Source organism: Ranitomeya variabilis, chromosome 1 (assembly GCF_051348905.1).
Source record: "Ranitomeya variabilis isolate aRanVar5 chromosome 1, aRanVar5.hap1, whole genome shotgun sequence".
NCBI lineage: Eukaryota > Metazoa > Chordata > Amphibia > Anura > Dendrobatidae > Ranitomeya > Ranitomeya variabilis.
This window is the reverse complement of record NC_135232.1, coordinates 770,705,213-770,722,366: the sequence shown is the minus strand read 5'-3', so window position 1 is coordinate 770,722,366 and position 17,154 is coordinate 770,705,213. Positions and strand designations below refer to the sequence as shown.

Below are 17,154 nucleotides of genomic sequence, written 5' to 3'. Positions count from 1 at the left end.
AGCAAGTCAACGGTACCAGGGATTCCCAGCCAGTCTCCCATGCCGGTACTTGCCCAGCCTCAAGCTGCTTAGCGTTTGCGATCTGACGAGGGCAGGCACATTCAGCTTAGAGTGGCCATTGACGGACAACTAGCACCACAGCGGGTCTTTTCAAGAGATATAAAATTGTAAGGGAAAGCTTTGATAAACCCCCCCCCCCCAAAAAAAAAAAAAAGAAACTTGCCCAGCCTCAAGCTGCTTAGCATTTGCGATCTAACCAGAGCTGGCACATTCAGCTTAGAGTGGCCAATGACAGATTGTTCACACCAGTGCGGCTCTTTTCAAGAGGAATACAATCGTCAGGGAAAGCTTGGATCAAAACAAAAAAACCAAGTCAACGGTACCAGGGATTCCCAGCCAGTCTCCCATGCTGGTACTTGCCTAGCCTCAAGCTGCTTAGCATTTGCGATCTGACGAGGGCAGGCACATTCAGCTTAGTGTGGCCATTGACCGATTGCTTTCGCGTCTGCTAGTCTTTTCAAGATGAAAACAATCGTAAGGGAAAGCTTTGAGAAAAACAAAAAAGCAAGTCAACGGTACCGGGGATTCCCAGCCAGTCTCCCATGCCGGTACTTGCCCAGCCTCAAGCTGCTTAGCGTTTGCGATCTGACGAGGGCAGGCACATTCAGCTTAGAGTGGCCATTGACGGACAACTAGCACCACAGCGGGTCTTTTCAAGAGATATAAAATTGTAAGGGAAAGCTTTGATAAACCCCCCCCCCAAAAAAAAAAAAAAAAAAGAAAAAAGAAACTTGCCCAGCCTCAAGCTGCTTAGCATTTGCGATCTGACCAGAGCTGGCACATTCAGCTTAGAGTGGCCAATGACAGATTGTTCAAACCAGTGCGGCTCTTTTCAAGAGGAATACAATCGTCAGGGAAAGCTTGGATCAAAACGAAAAAACCAAGTCAACGGTACCAGTGATTCCCAGCCAGTCTCCCATGCTGGTACTTGCCTAGCCTCAAGCTGCTTAGCATTTGCGATCTGACGAGGGCAGGCACATTCAGCTTAGTGTGGCCATTGACCGATTACTTTCGCGTCTGCTAGTCTTTTCAAGATGAAAACAATCGTAAGGGAAAGCTTTGAGAAAAAAAAAATAGCAAGTCAACGGTACCGGGGATTCCCAGCCAGTCTCCCATGCCGGTACTTGCCCAGCCTCAAGCTGCTTAGCGTTTGCGATCTGACGAGGGCAGGCACATTCAGCTTAGAGTGGCCATTGACGGACAACTAGCACCACAGCGGGTCTTTTCAAGAGATATAAAATTGTAAGGGAAAGCTTTGATAACCCCCCCCCCCCAAAAAAAAAAAAAAAAAAGAAACTTGCCCAGCCTCAAGCTGCTTAGCATTTGCGATCTGACCAGAGCTGGCACATTCAGCTTAGAGTGGCCAATGACAAATTGTTCACACCAGTGCGGCTCTTTTCAAGAGGAATACAATCGTTAGGGAAAGCTTGGATCAAAACGAAAAAACCAAGTCAACGGTACCAGGGATTCCCAGCCAGTCTCCCATGCTGGTACTTGCCTAGCCCCAAGCTGCTTAGCATTTGCGATCTGACGAGGGCAGGCACATTCAGCTTAGTGTGGCCATTGACCGATTGCTTTCGCGTCTGCTAGTCTTTTCAAGATGAAAACAATCGTAAGGGAAAGCTTTGAGAAAAACAAAATAGCAAGTCAACGGTACCGGGGATTCCCAGCCAGTCTCCCATGCCGGTACTTGCCCAGCCTCAAGCTGCTTAGCGTTTGCGATCTGACGAGGGCAGGCACATTCAGCTTAGAGTGGCCATTGACGGACAACTAGCACCACAGCGGGTCTTTTCAAGAGATATAAAATTGTAAGGGAAAGCTTTGATAAACCCCCCCCCCCAAAAAAAAAAAAAGAAACTTGCCCAGCCTCAAGCTGCTTAGCATTTGCAATCTAACCAGAGCTGGCACATTCAGCTTAGAGTGGCCAATGACAGATTGTTCACACCAGTGCGGCTCTTTTCAAGAGGAATACAATCGTCAGGGAAAGCTTGGATCAAAACGAAAAAACCAAGTCAACGGTACCAGGGATTCCCAGCCAGTCTCCCATGCTGGTACTTGCCTAGCCTCAAGCTGCTTAGCATTTGCGATCTGACGAGGGCAGGCACATTCAGCTTAGTGTGGCCATTGACCGATTGCTTTCGCGTCTGCTAGTCTTTTCAAGATGAAAACAATCGTAAGGGAAAGCTTTGAGAAAAACAAAATAGCAAGTCAACGGTACAAGGGATTCCCAGCCAGTCTCCCATGCCGGTACTTGCCCAGCCTCAAGCTGCTTAGCGTTTGCGATCTGACGAGGGCAGGCACATTCAGCTTAGAGTGGCCATTGACGGACAACTAGCACCACAGCGGGTCTTTTCAAGAGATATAAAATTGTAAGGGAAAGCTTTGATAAACCCCCCCCCCCAAAAAAAAAAAAAAAAAAAAAAGAAACTTGCCCAGCCTCAAGCTGCTTAGCATTTGCGATCTAACCAGAGCTGGCACATTCAGCTTAGAGTGGCCAATGACAGATTGTTCACACCAGTGCGGCTCTTTTCAAGAGGAATACAATCGTCAGGGAAAGCTTGGATCAAAACGAAAAAACCAAGTCAACGGTACCAGGGATTCCCAGCCAGTCTCCCATGCTGGTACTTGCCTAGCCTCAAGCTGCTTAGCATTTGCGATCTGACGAGGGCAGGCACATTCAGCTTAGTGTGGCCATTGACCGATTGCTTTCGCGTCTGCTAGTCTTTTCAAGATGAAAACAATCGTAAGGGAAAGCTTTGAGAAAAACAAAATAGCAAGTCAACGGTACCGGGGATTCCCAGCCAGTCTCCCATGCCGGTACTTGCCCAGCCTCAAGCTGCTTAGCGTTTGCGATCTGACGAGGGCAGGCACATTCAGCTTAGAGTGGCCATTGACGGACAACTAGCACCACAGCGGGTCTTTTCAAGAGATATAAAATTGTAAGGGAAAGCTTTGATAAACCCCCCCCCCCAAAAAAAAAAAAAAAAAAGAAAAAAGAAACTTGCCCAGCCTCAAGCTGCTTAGCATTTGCGATCTGACCAGAGCTGGCACATTCAGCTTAGAGTGGCCAATGACAGATTGTTCAAACCAGTGCGGCTCTTTTCAAGAGGAATACAATCGTCAGGGAAAGCTTGGATCAAAACGAAAAAACCAAGTCAACGGTACCAGGGATTCCCAGCCAGTCTCCCATGCTGGTACTTGCCTAGCCTCAAGCTGCTTAGCATTTGCGATCTGACGAGGGCAGGCACATTCAGCTTAGTGTGGCCATTGACCGATTGCTTTCGCGTCTGCTAGTCTTTTCAAGATGAAAACAATCGTAAGGGAAAGCTTTGAGAAAAAAAAAATAGCAAGTCAACGGTACCGGGGATTCCCAGCCAGTCTCCCATGCCGGTACTTGCCCAGCCTCAAGCTGCTTAGCGTTTGCGATCTGACGAGGGCAGGCACATTCAGCTTAGAGTGGCCATTGACGGACAACTAGCACCACAGCGGGTCTTTTCAAGAGATATAAAATTGTAAGGGAAAGCTTTGATAAACCCCCCCCCCCAAAAAAAAAAAAGAAACTTGCCCAGCCTCAAGCTGCTTAGCATTTGCGATCTGACCAGAGCTGGCACATTCAGCTTAGAGTGGCCAATGACAAATTGTTCACACCAGTGCGGCTCTTTTCAAGAGGAATACAATCGTTAGGGAAAGCTTGGATCAAAACGAAAAAACCAAGTCAACGGTACCAGGGATTCCCAGCCAGTCTCCCATGCTGGTACTTGCCTAGCCCCAAGCTGCTTAGCATTTGCGATCTGACGAGGGCAGGCACATTCAGCTTAGTGTGGCCATTGACCGATTGCTTTCGCGTCTGCTAGTCTTTTCAAGATGAAAACAATCGTAAGGGAAAGCTTTGAGAAAAACAAAATAGCAAGTCAACGGTACCGGGGATTCCCAGCCAGTCTCCCATGCCGGTACTTGCCCAGCCTCAAGCTGCTTAGCGTTTGCGATCTGACGAGGGCAGGCACATTCAGCTTAGAGTGGCCATTGACGGACAACTAGCACCACAGCGGGTCTTTTCAAGAGATATAAAATTGTAAGGGAAAGCTTTGATAAACCCCCCCCCCAAAAAAAAAAAAAAAGAAACTTGCCCAGCCTCAAGCTGCTTAGCATTTGCGATCTAACCAGAGCTGGCACATTCAGCTTAGAGTGGCCAATGACAGATTGTTCACACCAGTGCGGCTCTTTTCAAGAGGAATACAATCGTCAGGGAAAGCTTGGATCAAAACGAAAAAACCAAGTCAACGGTACCAGGGATTCCCAGCCAGTCTCCCATGCTGGTACTTGCCTAGCCTCAAGCTGCTTAGCATTTTCGATCTGACGAGGGCAGGCACATTCAGCTTAGTGTGGCCATTGACCGATTGCTTTCGCGTCTGCTAGTCTTTTCAAGATGAAAACAATCGTAAGGGAAAGCTTTGAGAAAAACAAAATAGCAAGTCAACGGTACCGGGGATTCCCAGCCAGTCTCCCATGCCGGTACTTGCCCAGCCTCAAGCTGCTTAGCGTTTGCGATCTGACGAGGGCAGGCACATTCAGCTTAGAGTGGCCATTGACGGACAACTAGCACCACAGCGGGTCTTTTCAAGAGATATAAAATTGTAAGGGAAAGCTTTGATAAACCCCCCCCCCAAAAAAAAAAAAAAAAAAAAAAAAAAAAGAAACTTGCCCAGCCTCAAGCTGCTTAGCATTTGCGATCTGACCAGAGCTGGCACATTCAGCTTAGAGTGGCCAATGACAGATTGTTCAAACCAGTGCGGCTCTTTTCAAGAGGAATACAATCGTCAGGGAAAGCTTGGATCAAAACGAAAAAACCAAGTCAACGGTACCAGGGATTCCCAGCCAGTCTCCCATGCTGGTACTTGCCTAGCCTCAAGCTGCTTAGCATTTGCGATCTGACGAGGGCAGGCACATTCAGCTTAGTGTGGCCATTGACCGATTGCTTTCGCGTCTGCTAGTCTTTTCAAGATGAAAACAATCGTAAGGGAAAGCTTTGAGAAAAAAAAATAGCAAGTCAACGGTACCGGGGATTCCCAGCCAGTCTCCCATGCCGGTACTTGCCCAGCCTCAAGCTGCTTAGCGTTTGCGATCTGACGAGGGCAGGCACATTCAGCTTAGAGTGGCCATTGACGGACAACTAGCACCACAGCGGGTCTTTTCAAGAGATATAAAATTGTAAGGGAAAGCTTTGATAAACCCCCCCCCAAAAAAAAAAAAAAAGAAACTTGCCCAGCCTCAAGCTGCTTAGCATTTGCGATCTAACCAGAGCTGGCACATTCAGCTTAGAGTGGCCAATGACAGATTGTTCACACCAGTGCGGCTCTTTTCAAGAGGAATACAATCGTCAGGGAAAGCTTGGATCAAAACGAAAAAACCAAGTCAATGGTACCAGGGATTCCCAGCCAGTCTCCCATGCTGGTACTTGCCTAGCCTCAAGCTGCTTAGCATTTGCGATCTGACGAGGGTAGGCACATTCAGCTTAGTGTGGCCATTGACCGATTGCTTTCGCGTCTGCTAGTCTTTTCAAGATGAAAACAATCGTAAGGGAAAGCTTTGAGAAAAACAAAATAGCAAGTCAACGGTACCGGGGATTCCCAGCCAGTCTCCCATGCCGGTACTTGCCCAGCCTCAAGCTGCTTAGCGTTTGCGATCTGACGAGGGCAGGCACATTCAGCTTAGAGTGGCCATTGACGGACAACTAGCACCACAGCGGGTCTTTTCAAGAGATATAAAATTGTAAGGGAAAGCTTTGATAAACCCCCCCCCCCCAAAAAAAAAAAAAGAAACTTGCCCAGCCTCAAGCTGCTTAGCATTTGCGATCTAACCAGAGCTGGCACATTCAGCTTAGAGTGGCCAATGACAGATTGTTCACACCAGTGCGGCTCTTTTCAAGAGGAATACAATCGTCAGGGAAAGCTTGGATCAAAACGAAAAAACCAAGTCAACGGTACCAGGGATTCCCAGCCAGTCTCCCATGCTGGTACTTGCCTAGCCTCAAGCTGCTTAGCATTTGCGATCTGACGAGGGTAGGCACATTCAGCTTAGTGTGGCCATTGACCGATTGCTTTCGCGTCTGCTAGTCTTTTCAAGATGAAAACAATCGTAAGGGAAAGCTTTGAGAAAAACAAAACAGCAAGTCAACGGTACCAGGGATTCCCAGCCAGTCTCCCATGCCGGTACTTGCCCAGCCTCAAGCTGCTTAGCGTTTGCGATCTGACGAGGGCAGGCACATTCAGCTTAGAGTGGCCATTGACGGACAACTAGCACCACAGCGGGTCTTTTCAAGAGATATAAAATTGTAAGGGAAAGCTTTGATAAACCCCCCCCCCAAAAAAAAAAAAAGAAACTTGCCCAGCCTCAAGCTGCTTAGCATTTGCGATCTAAGCAGAGCTGGCACATTCAGCTTAGAGTGGCCAATGACAGATTGTTCACACCAGTGCGGCTCTTTTCAAGAGGAATACAATCGTCAGGGAAAGCTTGGATCAAAACGAAAAAACCAAGTCAACGGTACCAGGGATTCCCAGCCAGTCTCCCATGCTGGTACTTGCCTAGCCTCAAGCTGCTTAGCATTTGCGATCTGACGAGGGCAGGCACATTCAGCTTAGTGTGGCCATTGACCGATTGCTTTCGCGTCTGCTAGTCTTTTCAAGATGAAAACAATCGTAAGGGAAAGCTTTGAGAAAAACAAAATAGCAAGTCAACGGTACCAGGGATTCCCAGCCAGTCTCCCATGCCGGTACTTGCCCAGCCTCAAGCTGCTTAGCGTTTGCGATCTGACGAGGGCAGGCACATTCAGCTTAGAGTGGCCATTGACGGACAACTAGCACCACAGCGGGTCTTTTCAAGAGATATAAAATTGTAAGGGAAAGCTTTGATAAACCCCCCCCCCAAAAAAAAAAAAAAAAAAAAAAAGAAACTTGCCCAGCCTCAAGCTGCTTAGCATTTGCGATCTAACCAGAGCTGGCACATTCAGCTTAGAGTGGCCAATGACAGATTGTTCACACCAGTGCGGCTCTTTTCAAGAGGAATACAATCGTCAGGGAAAGCTTGGATCAAAACGAAAAAACCAAGTCAACGGTACCAGGGATTCCCAGCCAGTCTCCCATGCTGGTACTTGCCTAGCCTCAAGCTGCTTAGCATTTGCGATCTGACGAGGGCAGGCACATTCAGCTTAGTGTGGCCATTGACCGATTGCTTTCGCGTCTGCTAGTCTTTTCAAGATGAAAACAATCGTAAGGGAAAGCTTTGAGAAAAACAAAATAGCAAGTCAACGGTACCGGGGATTCCCAGCCAGTCTCCCATGCCGGTACTTGCCCAGCCTCAAGCTGCTTAGCGTTTGCGATCTGACGAGGGCAGGCACATTCAGCTTAGAGTGGCCATTGACGGACAACTAGCACCACAGCGGGTCTTTTCAAGAGATATAAAATTGTAAGGGAAAGCTTTGATAAACCCCCCCCCCAAAAAAAAAAAAAAAAAAAGAAAAAAGAAACTTGCCCAGCCTCAAGCTGCTTAGCATTTGCGATCTGACCAGAGCTGGCACATTCAGCTTAGAGTGGCCAATGACAGATTGTTCAAACCAGTGCGGCTCTTTTCAAGAGGAATACAATCGTCAGGGAAAGCTTGGATCAAAACGAAAAAACCAAGTCAACGGTACCAGGGATTCCCAGCCAGTCTCCCATGCTGGTACTTGCCTAGCCTCAAGCTGCTTAGCATTTGCGATCTGACAAGGGCAGGCACATTCAGCTTAGTGTGGCCATTGACCGATTGCTTTCGCGTCTGCTAGTCTTTTCAAGATGAAAACAATCGTAAGGGAAAGCTTTGAGAAAAAAAAAATAGCAAGTCAACGGTACCGGGGATTCCCAGCCAGTCTCCCATGCCGGTACTTGCCCAGCCTCAAGCTGCTTAGCATTTGCGATCTGACGAGGGCAGGCACATTCAGCTTAGAGTGGCCATTGACGGACAACTAGCACCACAGCGGGTCTTTTCAAGAGATATAAAATTGTAAGGGAAAGCTTTGATAAACCCCCCCCCCCAAAAAAAAAAAAAGAAACTTGCCCAGCCTCAAGCTGCTTAGCATTTGCGATCTGACCAGAGCTGGCACATTCAGCTTAGAGTGGCCAATGACAAATTGTTCACACCAGTGCGGCTCTTTTCAAGAGGAATACAATCGTTAGGGAAAGCTTGGATCAAAACGAAAAAACCAAGTCAACGGTACCAGGGATTCCCAGCCAGTCTCCCATGCTGGTACTTGCCTAGCCCCAAGCTGCTTAGCATTTGCGATCTGACGAGGGCAGGCACATTCAGCTTAGTGTGGCCATTGACCGATTGCTTTCGCGTCTGCTAGTCTTTTCAAGATGAAAACAATCGTAAGGGAAAGCTTTGAGAAAAACAAAATAGCAAGTCAACGGTACCGGGGATTCCCAGCCAGTCTCCCATGCCGGTACTTGCCCAGCCTCAAGCTGCTTAGCGTTTGCGATCTGACGAGGGCAGGCACATTCAGCTTAGAGTGGCCATTGACGGACAACTAGCACCACAGCGGGTCTTTTCAAGAGATATAAAATTGTAAGGGAAAGCTTTGATAAACCCCCCCCCCCCCCAAAAAAAAAAAAGAAACTTGCCCAGCCTCAAGCTGCTTAGCATTTGCGATCTAACCAGAGCTGGCACATTCAGCTTAGAGTGGCCAATGACAGATTGTTCACACCAGTGCGGCTCTTTTCAAGAGGAATACAATCGTCAGGGAAAGCTTGGATCAAAACGAAAAAACCAAGTCAACGGTACCAGGGATTCCCAGCCAGTCTCCCATGCTGGTACTTGCCTAGCCTCAAGCTGCTTAGCATTTGCGATCTGACGAGGGCAGGCACATTCAGCTTAGTGTGGCCATTGACCGATTGCTTTCGCGTCTGCTAGTCTTTTCAAGATGAAAACAATCGTAAGGGAAAGCTTTGAGAAAAACAAAATAGCAAGTCAACGGTACCGGGGATTCCCAGCCAGTCTCCCATGCCGGTACTTGCCCAGCCTCAAGCTGCTTAGCGTTTGCGATCTGACGAGGGCAGGCACATTCAGCTTAGAGTGGCCATTGACGGACAACTAGCACCACAGCGGGTCTTTTCAAGAGATATAAAATTGTAAGGGAAAGCTTTGATAAACCCCCCCCCCCAAAAAAAAAAAAAAAAAAAAAAAAGAAACTTGCCCAGCCTCAAGCTGCTTAGCATTTGCGATCTGACCAGAGCTGGCACATTCAGCTTAGAGTGGCCAATGACAGATTGTTCAAACCAGTGCGGCTCTTTTCAAGAGGAATACAATCGTCAGGGAAAGCTTGGATCAAAACGAAAAAACCAAGTCAACGGTACCAGGGATTCCCAGCCAGTCTCCCATGCTGGTACTTGCCTAGCCTCAAGCTGCTTAGCATTTGCAATCTGACGAGGGCAGGCACATTCAGCTTAGTGTGGCCATTGACCGATTGCTTTCGCGTCTGCTAGTCTTTTCAAGATGAAAACAATCGTAAGGGAAAGCTTTGAGAAAAAAAAAATAGCAAGTCAACGGTACCGGGGATTCCCAGCCAGTCTCCCATGCCGGTACTTGCCCAGCCTCAAGCTGCTTAGCGTTTGCGATCTGACGAGGGCAGGCACATTCAGCTTAGAGTGGCCATTGACGGACAACTAGCACCACAGCGGGTCTTTTCAAGAGATATAAAATTGTAAGGGAAAGCTTTGATAAACCCCCCCCCCCAAAAAAAAAAAAGAAACTTGCCCAGCCTCAAGCTGCTTAGCATTTGCGATCTAACCAGAGCTGGCACATTCAGCTTAGAGTGGCCAATGACAGATTGTTCACACCAGTGCGGCTCTTTTCAAGAGGAATACAATCGTCAGGGAAAGCTTGGATCAAAACGAAAAAACCAAGTCAACGGTACCAGGGATTCCCAGCCAGTCTCCCATGCTGGTACTTGCCTAGCCTCAAGCTGCTTAGCATTTGCGATCTGACGAGGGCAGGCACATTCAGCTTAGTGTGGCCATTGACCGATTGCTTTCGCGTCTGCTAGTCTTTTCAAGATGAAAACAATCGTAAGGGAAAGCTTTGAGAAAAACAAAATAGCAAGTCAACGGTACCGGGGATTCCCAGCCAGTCTCCCATGCCGGTACTTGCCCAGCCTCAAGCTGCTTAGCGTTTGCGATCTGACGAGGGCAGGCACATTCAGCTTAGAGTGGCCATTGACGGACAACTAGCACCACAGCGGGTCTTTTCAAGAGATATAAAATTGTAAGGGAAAGCTTTGATAAACCCCCCCCCCAAAAAAAAAAAAAAAAAGAAACTTGCCCAGCCTCAAGCTGCTTAGCATTTGCGATCTAACCAGAGCTGGCACATTCAGCTTAGAGTGGCCAATGACAGATTGTTCACACCAGTGCGGCTCTTTTCAAGAGGAATACAATCGTCAGGGAAAGCTTGGATCAAAACGAAAAAACCAAGTCAACGGTACCAGGGATTCCCAGCCAGTCTCCCATGCTGGTACTTGCCTAGCCTCAAGCTGCTTAGCATTTGCGATCTGACGAGGGCAGGCACATTCAGCTTAGTGTGGCCATTGACCGATTGCTTTCGCGTCTGCTAGTCTTTTCAAGATGAAAACAATCGTAAGGGAAAGCTTTGAGAAAAACAAAATAGCAAGTCAACGGTACCGGGGATTCCCAGCCAGTCTCCCATGCCGGTACTTGCCCAGCCTCAAGCTGCTTAGCGTTTGCGATCTGACGAGGGCAGGCACATTCAGCTTAGAGTGGCCATTGACGGACAACTAGCACCACAGCGGGTCTTTTCAAGAGATATAAAATTGTAAGGGAAAGCTTTGATAAACCGCCCCCCCCCAAAAAAAAAAAAAAAAAAAGAAAAAAGATACTTGCCCAGCCTCAAGCTGCTTAGCATTTGCGATCTGACCAGAGCTGGCACATTCAGCTTAGAGTGGCCAATGACAGATTGTTCAAACCAGTGCGGCTCTTTTCAAGAGGAATACAATCGTCAGGGAAAGCTTGGATCAAAACGAAAAAACCAAGTCAACGGTACCAGGGATTCCCAGCCAGTCTCCCATGCTGGTACTTGCCTAGCCTCAAGCTGCTTAGCATTTGCGATCTGACGAGGGCAGGCACATTCAGCTTAGTGTGGCCATTGACCGATTGCTTTCGCGTCTGCTAGTCTTTTCAAGATGAAAACAATCGTAAGGGAAAGCTTTGAGAAAAAAAAAATAGCAAGTCAACGGTACCGGGGATTCCCAGCCAGTCTCCCATGCCGGTACTTGCCCAGCCTCAAGCTGCTTAGCGTTTGCGATCTGACGAGGGCAGGCACATTCAGCTTAGAGTGGCCATTGACGGACAACTAGCACCACAGGGGGTCTTTTCAAGAGATATAAAATTGTAAGGGAAAGCTTTGATAAACCCCCCCCCCCCAAAAAAAAAAAAGAAACTTGCCCAGCCTCAAGCTGCTTAGCATTTGCGATCTGACCAGAGCTGGCACATTCAGCTTAGAGTGGCCAATGACAAATTGTTCACACCAGTGCGGCTCTTTTCAAGAGGAATACAATCGTTAGGGAAAGCTTGGATCAAAACGAAAAAACCAAGTCAACGATACCAGGGATTCCCAGCCAGTCTCCCATGCTGGTACTTGCCTAGCCCCAAGCTGCTTAGCATTTGCGATCTGACGAGGGCAGGCACATTCAGCTTAGTGTGGCCATTGACCGATTGCTTTCGCGTCTGCTAGTCTTTTCAAGATGAAAACAATCGTAAGGGAAAGCTTTGAGAAAAACAAAATAGCAAGTCAACGGTACCGGGGATTCCCAGCCAGTCTCCCATGCCGGTACTTGCCCAGCCTCAAGCTGCTTAGCGTTTGCGATCTGACGAGGGCAGGCACATTCAGCTTAGAGTGGCCATTGACGGACAACTAGCACCACAGCGGGTCTTTTCAAGAGATATAAAATTGTAAGGGAAAGCTTTGATAAACCCCCCCAAAAAAAAAAAAAAAAAAAAAAGAAACTTGCCCAGCCTCAAGCTGCTTAGCATTTGCGATCTGACCAGAGCTGGCACATTCAGTTTAGAGTGGCCAATGACAGATTGTTCAAACCAGTGCGGCTCTTTTCAAGAGGAATACAATCGTCAGGGAAAGCTTGGATCAAAACGAAAAAACCAAGTCAACGGTACCAGGGATTCCCAGCCAGTCTCCCATGCTGGTACTTGCCTAGCCTCAAGCTGCTTAGCATTTGCGATCTGACGAGGGCAGGCACATTCAGCTTAGTGTGGCCATTGACCGATTGCTTTCGCGTCTGCTAGTCTTTTCAAGATGAAAACAATCGTAAGGGAAAGCTTTGAGAAAAAAAAAATAGCAAGTCAACGGTACCGGGGATTCCCAGCCAGTCTCCCATGCCGGTACTTGCCCAGCCTCAAGCTGCTTAGCGTTTGCGATCTGACGAGGGCAGGCACATTCAGCTTAGAGTGGCCATTGACGGACAACTAGCACCACAGCGGGTCTTTTCAAGAGATATAAAATTGTAAAGGAAAGCTTTGATAAACCCCCCCCCCCAAAAAAAAAAAAAGAAACTTGCCCAGCCTCAAGCTGCTTAGCATTTGCGATCTAACCAGAGCTGGCACATTCAGCTTAGAGTGGCCAATGACAGATTGTTCACACCAGTGCGGCTCTTTTCAAGAGGAATACAATCGTCAGGGAAAGCTTGGATCAAAACGAAAAAACCAAGTCAACGGTACCAGGGATTCCCAGCCAGTCTCCCATGCTGGTACTTGCCTAGCCTCAAGCTGCTTAGCATTTGCGATCTGACGAGGGCAGGCACATTCAGCTTAGTGTGGCCATTGACCTATTGCTTTCGCGTCTGCTAGTCTTTTCAAGATGAAAACAATCGTAAGGGAAAGCTTTGAGAAAAACAAAATAGCAAGTCAACGGTACCGGGGATTCCCAGCCAGTCTCCCATGCCGGTACTTGCCCAGCCTCAAGCTGCTTAGCGTTTGCGATCTGACGAGGGCAGGCACATTCAGCTTAGAGTGGCCATTGACGGACAACTAGCACCACAGCGGGTCTTTTCAAGAGATATAAAATTGTAAGGGAAAGCTTTGATAAACCCCCCCCCCAAAAAAAAAAAAAAAAAAGAAAAAAGAAACTTGCCCAGCCTCAAGCTGCTTAGCATTTGCGATCTGACCAGAGCTGGCACATTCAGCTTAGAGTGGCCAATGACAGATTGTTCAAACCAGTGCGGCTCTTTTCAAGAGGAATACAATCGTCAGGGAAAGCTTGGATCAAAACGAAAAAACCAAGTCAACGGTACCAGGGATTCCCAGCCAGTCTCCCATGCTGGTACTTGCCTAGCCTCAAGCTGCTTAGCATTTGCGATCTGACGAGGGCAGGCACATTCAGCTTAGTGTGGCCATTGACCGATTGCTTTCGCGTCTGCTAGTCTTTTCAAGATGAAAACAATCGTAAGGGAAAGCTTTGAGAAAAAAAAAATAGCAAGTCAACGGTACCGGGGATTCCCAGCCAGTCTCCCATGCCGGTACTTGCCCAGCCTCAAGCTGCTTAGCGTTTGCAATCTGACGAGGGCAGGCACATTCAGCTTAGAGTGGCCATTGACGGACAACTAGCACCACAGCGGGTCTTTTCAAGAGATATAAAATTGTAAGGGAAAGCTTTGATAAACCCCCCCCTCCAAAAAAAAAAAAAGAAACTTGCCCAGCCTCAAGCTGCTTAGCATTTGCGATCTGACCAGAGCTGGCACATTCAGCTTAGAGTGGCCAATGACAAATTGTTCACACCAGTGCGGCTCTTTTCAAGAGGAATACAATCGTTAGGGAAAGCTTGGATCAAAACGAAAAAACCAAGTCAACGGTACCAGGGATTCCCAGCCAGTCTCCCATGCTGGTACTTGCCTAGCCCCAAGCTGCTTAGCATTTGCGATCTGACGAGGGCAGGCACATTCAGCTTAGTGTGGCCATTGACCGATTGCCTTCGCGTCTGCTAGTCTTTTCAAGATGAAAACAATCGTAAGGGAAAGCTTTGAGAAAAACAAAATAGCAAGTCAACGGTACCGGGGATTCCCAGCCAGTCTCCCATGCCGGTACTTGCCCAGCCTCAAGCTGCTTAGCGTTTGCGATCTGACGAGGGCAGGCACATTCAGCTTAGAGTGGCCATTGACGGACAACTAGCACCACAGCGGGTCTTTTCAAGAGATATAAAATTGTAAGGGAAAGCTTTGATAAACCCCCCCCCCCCAAAAAAAAAAAAGAAACTTGCCCAGCCTCAAGCTGCTTAGCATTTGCGATCTGACCAGAGCTGGCACATTCAGCTTAGAGTGGCCAATGACAAATTGTTCACACCAGTGCGGCTCTTTTCAAGAGGAATACAATCGTTAGGGAAAGCTTGGATCAAAACGAAAAAACCAAGTCAACGGTACCAGGGATTCCCAGCCAGTCTCCCATGCTGGTACTTGCCTAGCCCCAAGCTGCTTAGCATTTGCGATCTGACGAGGGCAGGCACATTCAGCTTAGTGTGGCCATTGACCGATTGCTTTCGCGTCTGCTAGTCTTTTCAAGATGAAAACAATCGTAAGGGAAAGCTTTGAGAAAAACAAAATAGCAAGTCAACGGTACCGGGGATTCCCAGCCAGTCTCCCATGCCGGTACTTGCCCAGCCTCAAGCTGCTTAGCGTTTGCGATCTGACGAGGGCAGGCACATTCAGCTTAGAGTGGCCATTGACGGACAACTAGCACCACAGCGGGTCTTTTCAAGAGATATAAAATTGTAAGGGAAAGCTTTGATAAACCCCCCCCCCCCCCAAAAAAAAAAAGAAACTTGCCCAACCTCAAGCTGCTTAGCATTTGCGATCTAACCAGAGCTGGCACATTCAGCTTAGAGTGGCCAATGACAGATTGTTCACACCAGTGCGGCTCTTTTCAAGAGGAATACAATCGTCAGGGAAAGCTTGGATCAAAACGAAAAAACCAAGTCAACGGTACCAGGGATTCCCAGCCAGTCTCCCATGCTGGTACTTGCCTAGCCTCAAGCTGCTTAGCATTTGCGATCTGACGAGGGCAGGCACATTCAGCTTAGTGTGGCCATTGACCGATTGCTTTCGCGTCTGCTAGTCTTTTCAAGATGAAAACAATCGTAAGGGAAAGCTTTGAGAAAAACAAAATAGCAAGTCTACGGTACCGGGGATTCCCAGCCAGTCTCCCATGCCGGTACTTGCCCAGCCTCAAGCTGCTTAGCGTTTGCGATCTGACGAGGGCAGGCACATTCAGCTTAGAGTGGCCATTGACGGACAACTAGCACCACAGCGGGTCTTTTCAAGAGATATAAAATTGTAAGGGAAAGCTTTGATAAACCCCCCCCCCCAAAAAAAAAAAAAAAAAAAAAAAAAAAAGAAACTTGCCCAGCCTCAAGCTGCTTAGCATTTGCGATCTGACCAGAGCTGGCACATTCAGCTTAGAGTGGCCAATGACAGATTGTTCAAACCAGTGCGGCTCTTTTCAAGAGGAATACAATCGTCAGGGAAAGCTTGGATCAAAACGAAAAAACCAAGTCAACGGTACCAGGGATTCCCAGCCAGTCTCCCATGCTGGTACTTGCCTAGCCTCAAGCTGCTTAGCATTTGCGATCTGACGAGGGCAGGCACATTCAGCTTAGTGTGGCCATTGACCGATTGCTTTCGCGTCTGCTAGTCTTTTCAAGATGAAAACAATCGTAAGGGAAAGCTTTGAGAAAAAAAAAATAGCAAGTCAACGGTACCGGGGATTCCCAGCCAGTCTCCCATGCCGGTACTTGCCCAGCCTCAAGCTGCTTAGCGTTTGCGATCTGACGAGGGCAGGCACATTCAGCTTAGAGTGGCCATTGACGGACAACTAGCACCACAGCGGGTCTTTTCAAGAGATATAAAATTGTAAGGGAAAGCTTTGATAAACCCCCCCCCCCCCCAAAAAAAAAAAGAAACTTGCCCAGCCTCAAGCTGCTTAGCATTTGCGATCTAACCAGAGCTGGCACATTCAGCTTAGAGTGGCCAATGACAGATTGTTCACACCAGTGCGGCTCTTTTCAAGAGGAATACAATCGTCAGGGAAAGCTTGGATCAAAACGAAAAAAACAAGTCAACGGTACCAGGGATTCCCAGCCAGTCTCCCATGCTGGTACTTGCCTAGCCTCAAGCTGCTTAGCATTTGCGATCTGACGAGGGCAGGCACATTCAGCTTAGTGTGGCCATTGACCGATTGCTTTCGCGTCTGCTAGTCTTTTCAAGATGAAAACAATCGTAAGGGAAAGCTTTGAGAAAAACAAAATAGCAAGTCAACGGTACCAGGGATTCCCAGCCAGTCTCCCATGCCGGTACTTGCCCAGCCTCAAGCTGCTTAGCGTTTGCGATCTGACGAGGGCAGGCACATTCAGCTTAGAGTGGCCATTGACGGACAACTAGCACCACAGCGGGTCTTTTCAAGAGATATAAAATTGTAAGGGAAAGCTTTGATAAACCCCCCCCCCCAAAAAAAAAAAAAAAAAGAAACTTGCCCAGCCTCAAGCTGCTTAGCATTTGCGATCTAACCAGAGCTGGCACATTCAGCTTAGAGTGGCCAATGACAGATTGTTCACACCAGTGCGGCTCTTTTCAAGAGGAATACAATCGTCAGGGAAAGCTTGGATCAAAACGAAAAAACCAAGTCAACGGTACCAGGGATTCCCAGCCAGTCTCCCATGCTGGTACTTGCCTAGCCTCAAGCTGCTTAGCATTTGCGATCTGACGAGGGCAGGCACATTCAGCTTAGTGTGGCCATTGACCGATTGCTTTCGCGTCTGCTAGTCTTTTCAAGATGAAAACAATCGTAAGGGAAAGCTTTGAGAAAAACAAAATAGCAAGTCAACGGTACCGGGGATTCCCAGCCAGTCTCCCATGCCGGTACTTGCCCAGCCTCAAGCTGCTTAGCGTTTGCGATCTGACGAGGGCAGGCACATTCAGCTTAGAGTGGCCATTGACGGACAACTAGCACCACAGCGGGTCTTTTCAAGAGATATAAAATTGTAAGGGAAAGCTTTGAT

At 48.0% G+C, this 17,154-nt stretch overlaps 59 pseudogenes; all 59 read right to left on the bottom strand.

Moving 5' to 3' along the window:
* Window positions 1-4: 4 nt before the first annotated feature.
* LOC143798649 (5S ribosomal RNA) lies at window positions 5-123 on the bottom strand (annotated as a pseudogene).
* A 248-nt stretch (window positions 124-371) lies between these two features.
* LOC143794893 (5S ribosomal RNA) lies at window positions 372-490 on the bottom strand (annotated as a pseudogene).
* Window positions 491-567: 77 nt separating this feature from the next.
* On the bottom strand, window positions 568-686 carry LOC143799492 (5S ribosomal RNA; annotated as a pseudogene).
* Window positions 687-943: 257 nt separating this feature from the next.
* On the bottom strand, window positions 944-1,062 carry LOC143798599 (5S ribosomal RNA; annotated as a pseudogene).
* Window positions 1,063-1,139: 77 nt separating this feature from the next.
* Window positions 1,140-1,258, bottom strand: LOC143798978 (5S ribosomal RNA; annotated as a pseudogene).
* A 251-nt stretch (window positions 1,259-1,509) lies between these two features.
* Window positions 1,510-1,628, bottom strand: LOC143798106 (5S ribosomal RNA; annotated as a pseudogene).
* A 77-nt stretch (window positions 1,629-1,705) lies between these two features.
* On the bottom strand, window positions 1,706-1,824 carry LOC143799491 (5S ribosomal RNA; annotated as a pseudogene).
* Window positions 1,825-2,070: 246 nt separating this feature from the next.
* On the bottom strand, window positions 2,071-2,189 carry LOC143794882 (5S ribosomal RNA; annotated as a pseudogene).
* Window positions 2,190-2,266: 77 nt separating this feature from the next.
* On the bottom strand, window positions 2,267-2,385 carry LOC143800512 (5S ribosomal RNA; annotated as a pseudogene).
* A 255-nt stretch (window positions 2,386-2,640) lies between these two features.
* LOC143794870 (5S ribosomal RNA) lies at window positions 2,641-2,759 on the bottom strand (annotated as a pseudogene).
* A 77-nt stretch (window positions 2,760-2,836) lies between these two features.
* Window positions 2,837-2,955, bottom strand: LOC143799490 (5S ribosomal RNA; annotated as a pseudogene).
* A 258-nt stretch (window positions 2,956-3,213) lies between these two features.
* On the bottom strand, window positions 3,214-3,332 carry LOC143794857 (5S ribosomal RNA; annotated as a pseudogene).
* Window positions 3,333-3,409: 77 nt separating this feature from the next.
* On the bottom strand, window positions 3,410-3,528 carry LOC143799489 (5S ribosomal RNA; annotated as a pseudogene).
* A 245-nt stretch (window positions 3,529-3,773) lies between these two features.
* Window positions 3,774-3,892, bottom strand: LOC143798105 (5S ribosomal RNA; annotated as a pseudogene).
* Window positions 3,893-3,969: 77 nt separating this feature from the next.
* Window positions 3,970-4,088, bottom strand: LOC143799488 (5S ribosomal RNA; annotated as a pseudogene).
* Window positions 4,089-4,531: 443 nt separating this feature from the next.
* On the bottom strand, window positions 4,532-4,650 carry LOC143798977 (5S ribosomal RNA; annotated as a pseudogene).
* Window positions 4,651-4,910: 260 nt separating this feature from the next.
* Window positions 4,911-5,029, bottom strand: LOC143794845 (5S ribosomal RNA; annotated as a pseudogene).
* A 76-nt stretch (window positions 5,030-5,105) lies between these two features.
* LOC143799487 (5S ribosomal RNA) lies at window positions 5,106-5,224 on the bottom strand (annotated as a pseudogene).
* Window positions 5,225-5,470: 246 nt separating this feature from the next.
* On the bottom strand, window positions 5,471-5,589 carry LOC143800735 (5S ribosomal RNA; annotated as a pseudogene).
* A 77-nt stretch (window positions 5,590-5,666) lies between these two features.
* LOC143798930 (5S ribosomal RNA) lies at window positions 5,667-5,785 on the bottom strand (annotated as a pseudogene).
* Window positions 5,786-6,032: 247 nt separating this feature from the next.
* Window positions 6,033-6,151, bottom strand: LOC143800710 (5S ribosomal RNA; annotated as a pseudogene).
* Window positions 6,152-6,228: 77 nt separating this feature from the next.
* LOC143798648 (5S ribosomal RNA) lies at window positions 6,229-6,347 on the bottom strand (annotated as a pseudogene).
* Window positions 6,348-6,592: 245 nt separating this feature from the next.
* Window positions 6,593-6,711, bottom strand: LOC143794834 (5S ribosomal RNA; annotated as a pseudogene).
* A 77-nt stretch (window positions 6,712-6,788) lies between these two features.
* Window positions 6,789-6,907, bottom strand: LOC143798647 (5S ribosomal RNA; annotated as a pseudogene).
* A 255-nt stretch (window positions 6,908-7,162) lies between these two features.
* LOC143794822 (5S ribosomal RNA) lies at window positions 7,163-7,281 on the bottom strand (annotated as a pseudogene).
* A 77-nt stretch (window positions 7,282-7,358) lies between these two features.
* On the bottom strand, window positions 7,359-7,477 carry LOC143798976 (5S ribosomal RNA; annotated as a pseudogene).
* Window positions 7,478-7,735: 258 nt separating this feature from the next.
* LOC143800384 (5S ribosomal RNA) lies at window positions 7,736-7,854 on the bottom strand (annotated as a pseudogene).
* Window positions 7,855-7,931: 77 nt separating this feature from the next.
* LOC143800408 (5S ribosomal RNA) lies at window positions 7,932-8,050 on the bottom strand (annotated as a pseudogene).
* Window positions 8,051-8,296: 246 nt separating this feature from the next.
* Window positions 8,297-8,415, bottom strand: LOC143798104 (5S ribosomal RNA; annotated as a pseudogene).
* A 77-nt stretch (window positions 8,416-8,492) lies between these two features.
* LOC143798975 (5S ribosomal RNA) lies at window positions 8,493-8,611 on the bottom strand (annotated as a pseudogene).
* Window positions 8,612-8,859: 248 nt separating this feature from the next.
* Window positions 8,860-8,978, bottom strand: LOC143794810 (5S ribosomal RNA; annotated as a pseudogene).
* Window positions 8,979-9,055: 77 nt separating this feature from the next.
* On the bottom strand, window positions 9,056-9,174 carry LOC143799485 (5S ribosomal RNA; annotated as a pseudogene).
* Window positions 9,175-9,431: 257 nt separating this feature from the next.
* On the bottom strand, window positions 9,432-9,550 carry LOC143798884 (5S ribosomal RNA; annotated as a pseudogene).
* A 77-nt stretch (window positions 9,551-9,627) lies between these two features.
* Window positions 9,628-9,746, bottom strand: LOC143799484 (5S ribosomal RNA; annotated as a pseudogene).
* Window positions 9,747-9,991: 245 nt separating this feature from the next.
* Window positions 9,992-10,110, bottom strand: LOC143794797 (5S ribosomal RNA; annotated as a pseudogene).
* A 77-nt stretch (window positions 10,111-10,187) lies between these two features.
* Window positions 10,188-10,306, bottom strand: LOC143799483 (5S ribosomal RNA; annotated as a pseudogene).
* Window positions 10,307-10,555: 249 nt separating this feature from the next.
* Window positions 10,556-10,674, bottom strand: LOC143794786 (5S ribosomal RNA; annotated as a pseudogene).
* Window positions 10,675-10,751: 77 nt separating this feature from the next.
* Window positions 10,752-10,870, bottom strand: LOC143798973 (5S ribosomal RNA; annotated as a pseudogene).
* A 260-nt stretch (window positions 10,871-11,130) lies between these two features.
* LOC143794774 (5S ribosomal RNA) lies at window positions 11,131-11,249 on the bottom strand (annotated as a pseudogene).
* A 77-nt stretch (window positions 11,250-11,326) lies between these two features.
* Window positions 11,327-11,445, bottom strand: LOC143799482 (5S ribosomal RNA; annotated as a pseudogene).
* Window positions 11,446-11,691: 246 nt separating this feature from the next.
* Window positions 11,692-11,810, bottom strand: LOC143798808 (5S ribosomal RNA; annotated as a pseudogene).
* A 77-nt stretch (window positions 11,811-11,887) lies between these two features.
* Window positions 11,888-12,006, bottom strand: LOC143798971 (5S ribosomal RNA; annotated as a pseudogene).
* A 251-nt stretch (window positions 12,007-12,257) lies between these two features.
* Window positions 12,258-12,376, bottom strand: LOC143794762 (5S ribosomal RNA; annotated as a pseudogene).
* Window positions 12,377-12,453: 77 nt separating this feature from the next.
* Window positions 12,454-12,572, bottom strand: LOC143798970 (5S ribosomal RNA; annotated as a pseudogene).
* Window positions 12,573-12,818: 246 nt separating this feature from the next.
* LOC143794749 (5S ribosomal RNA) lies at window positions 12,819-12,937 on the bottom strand (annotated as a pseudogene).
* Window positions 12,938-13,014: 77 nt separating this feature from the next.
* Window positions 13,015-13,133, bottom strand: LOC143798969 (5S ribosomal RNA; annotated as a pseudogene).
* A 257-nt stretch (window positions 13,134-13,390) lies between these two features.
* LOC143794738 (5S ribosomal RNA) lies at window positions 13,391-13,509 on the bottom strand (annotated as a pseudogene).
* Window positions 13,510-13,951: 442 nt separating this feature from the next.
* Window positions 13,952-14,070, bottom strand: LOC143798103 (5S ribosomal RNA; annotated as a pseudogene).
* A 77-nt stretch (window positions 14,071-14,147) lies between these two features.
* LOC143798929 (5S ribosomal RNA) lies at window positions 14,148-14,266 on the bottom strand (annotated as a pseudogene).
* Window positions 14,267-14,512: 246 nt separating this feature from the next.
* On the bottom strand, window positions 14,513-14,631 carry LOC143798102 (5S ribosomal RNA; annotated as a pseudogene).
* Window positions 14,632-14,708: 77 nt separating this feature from the next.
* On the bottom strand, window positions 14,709-14,827 carry LOC143798928 (5S ribosomal RNA; annotated as a pseudogene).
* A 247-nt stretch (window positions 14,828-15,074) lies between these two features.
* On the bottom strand, window positions 15,075-15,193 carry LOC143794726 (5S ribosomal RNA; annotated as a pseudogene).
* Window positions 15,194-15,270: 77 nt separating this feature from the next.
* LOC143800728 (5S ribosomal RNA) lies at window positions 15,271-15,389 on the bottom strand (annotated as a pseudogene).
* A 261-nt stretch (window positions 15,390-15,650) lies between these two features.
* Window positions 15,651-15,769, bottom strand: LOC143794714 (5S ribosomal RNA; annotated as a pseudogene).
* A 77-nt stretch (window positions 15,770-15,846) lies between these two features.
* LOC143798968 (5S ribosomal RNA) lies at window positions 15,847-15,965 on the bottom strand (annotated as a pseudogene).
* Window positions 15,966-16,212: 247 nt separating this feature from the next.
* LOC143794703 (5S ribosomal RNA) lies at window positions 16,213-16,331 on the bottom strand (annotated as a pseudogene).
* Window positions 16,332-16,408: 77 nt separating this feature from the next.
* Window positions 16,409-16,527, bottom strand: LOC143798646 (5S ribosomal RNA; annotated as a pseudogene).
* A 250-nt stretch (window positions 16,528-16,777) lies between these two features.
* LOC143794691 (5S ribosomal RNA) lies at window positions 16,778-16,896 on the bottom strand (annotated as a pseudogene).
* A 77-nt stretch (window positions 16,897-16,973) lies between these two features.
* LOC143799481 (5S ribosomal RNA) lies at window positions 16,974-17,092 on the bottom strand (annotated as a pseudogene).
* Between the last annotated feature and the right edge of the window lie 62 nt (window positions 17,093-17,154).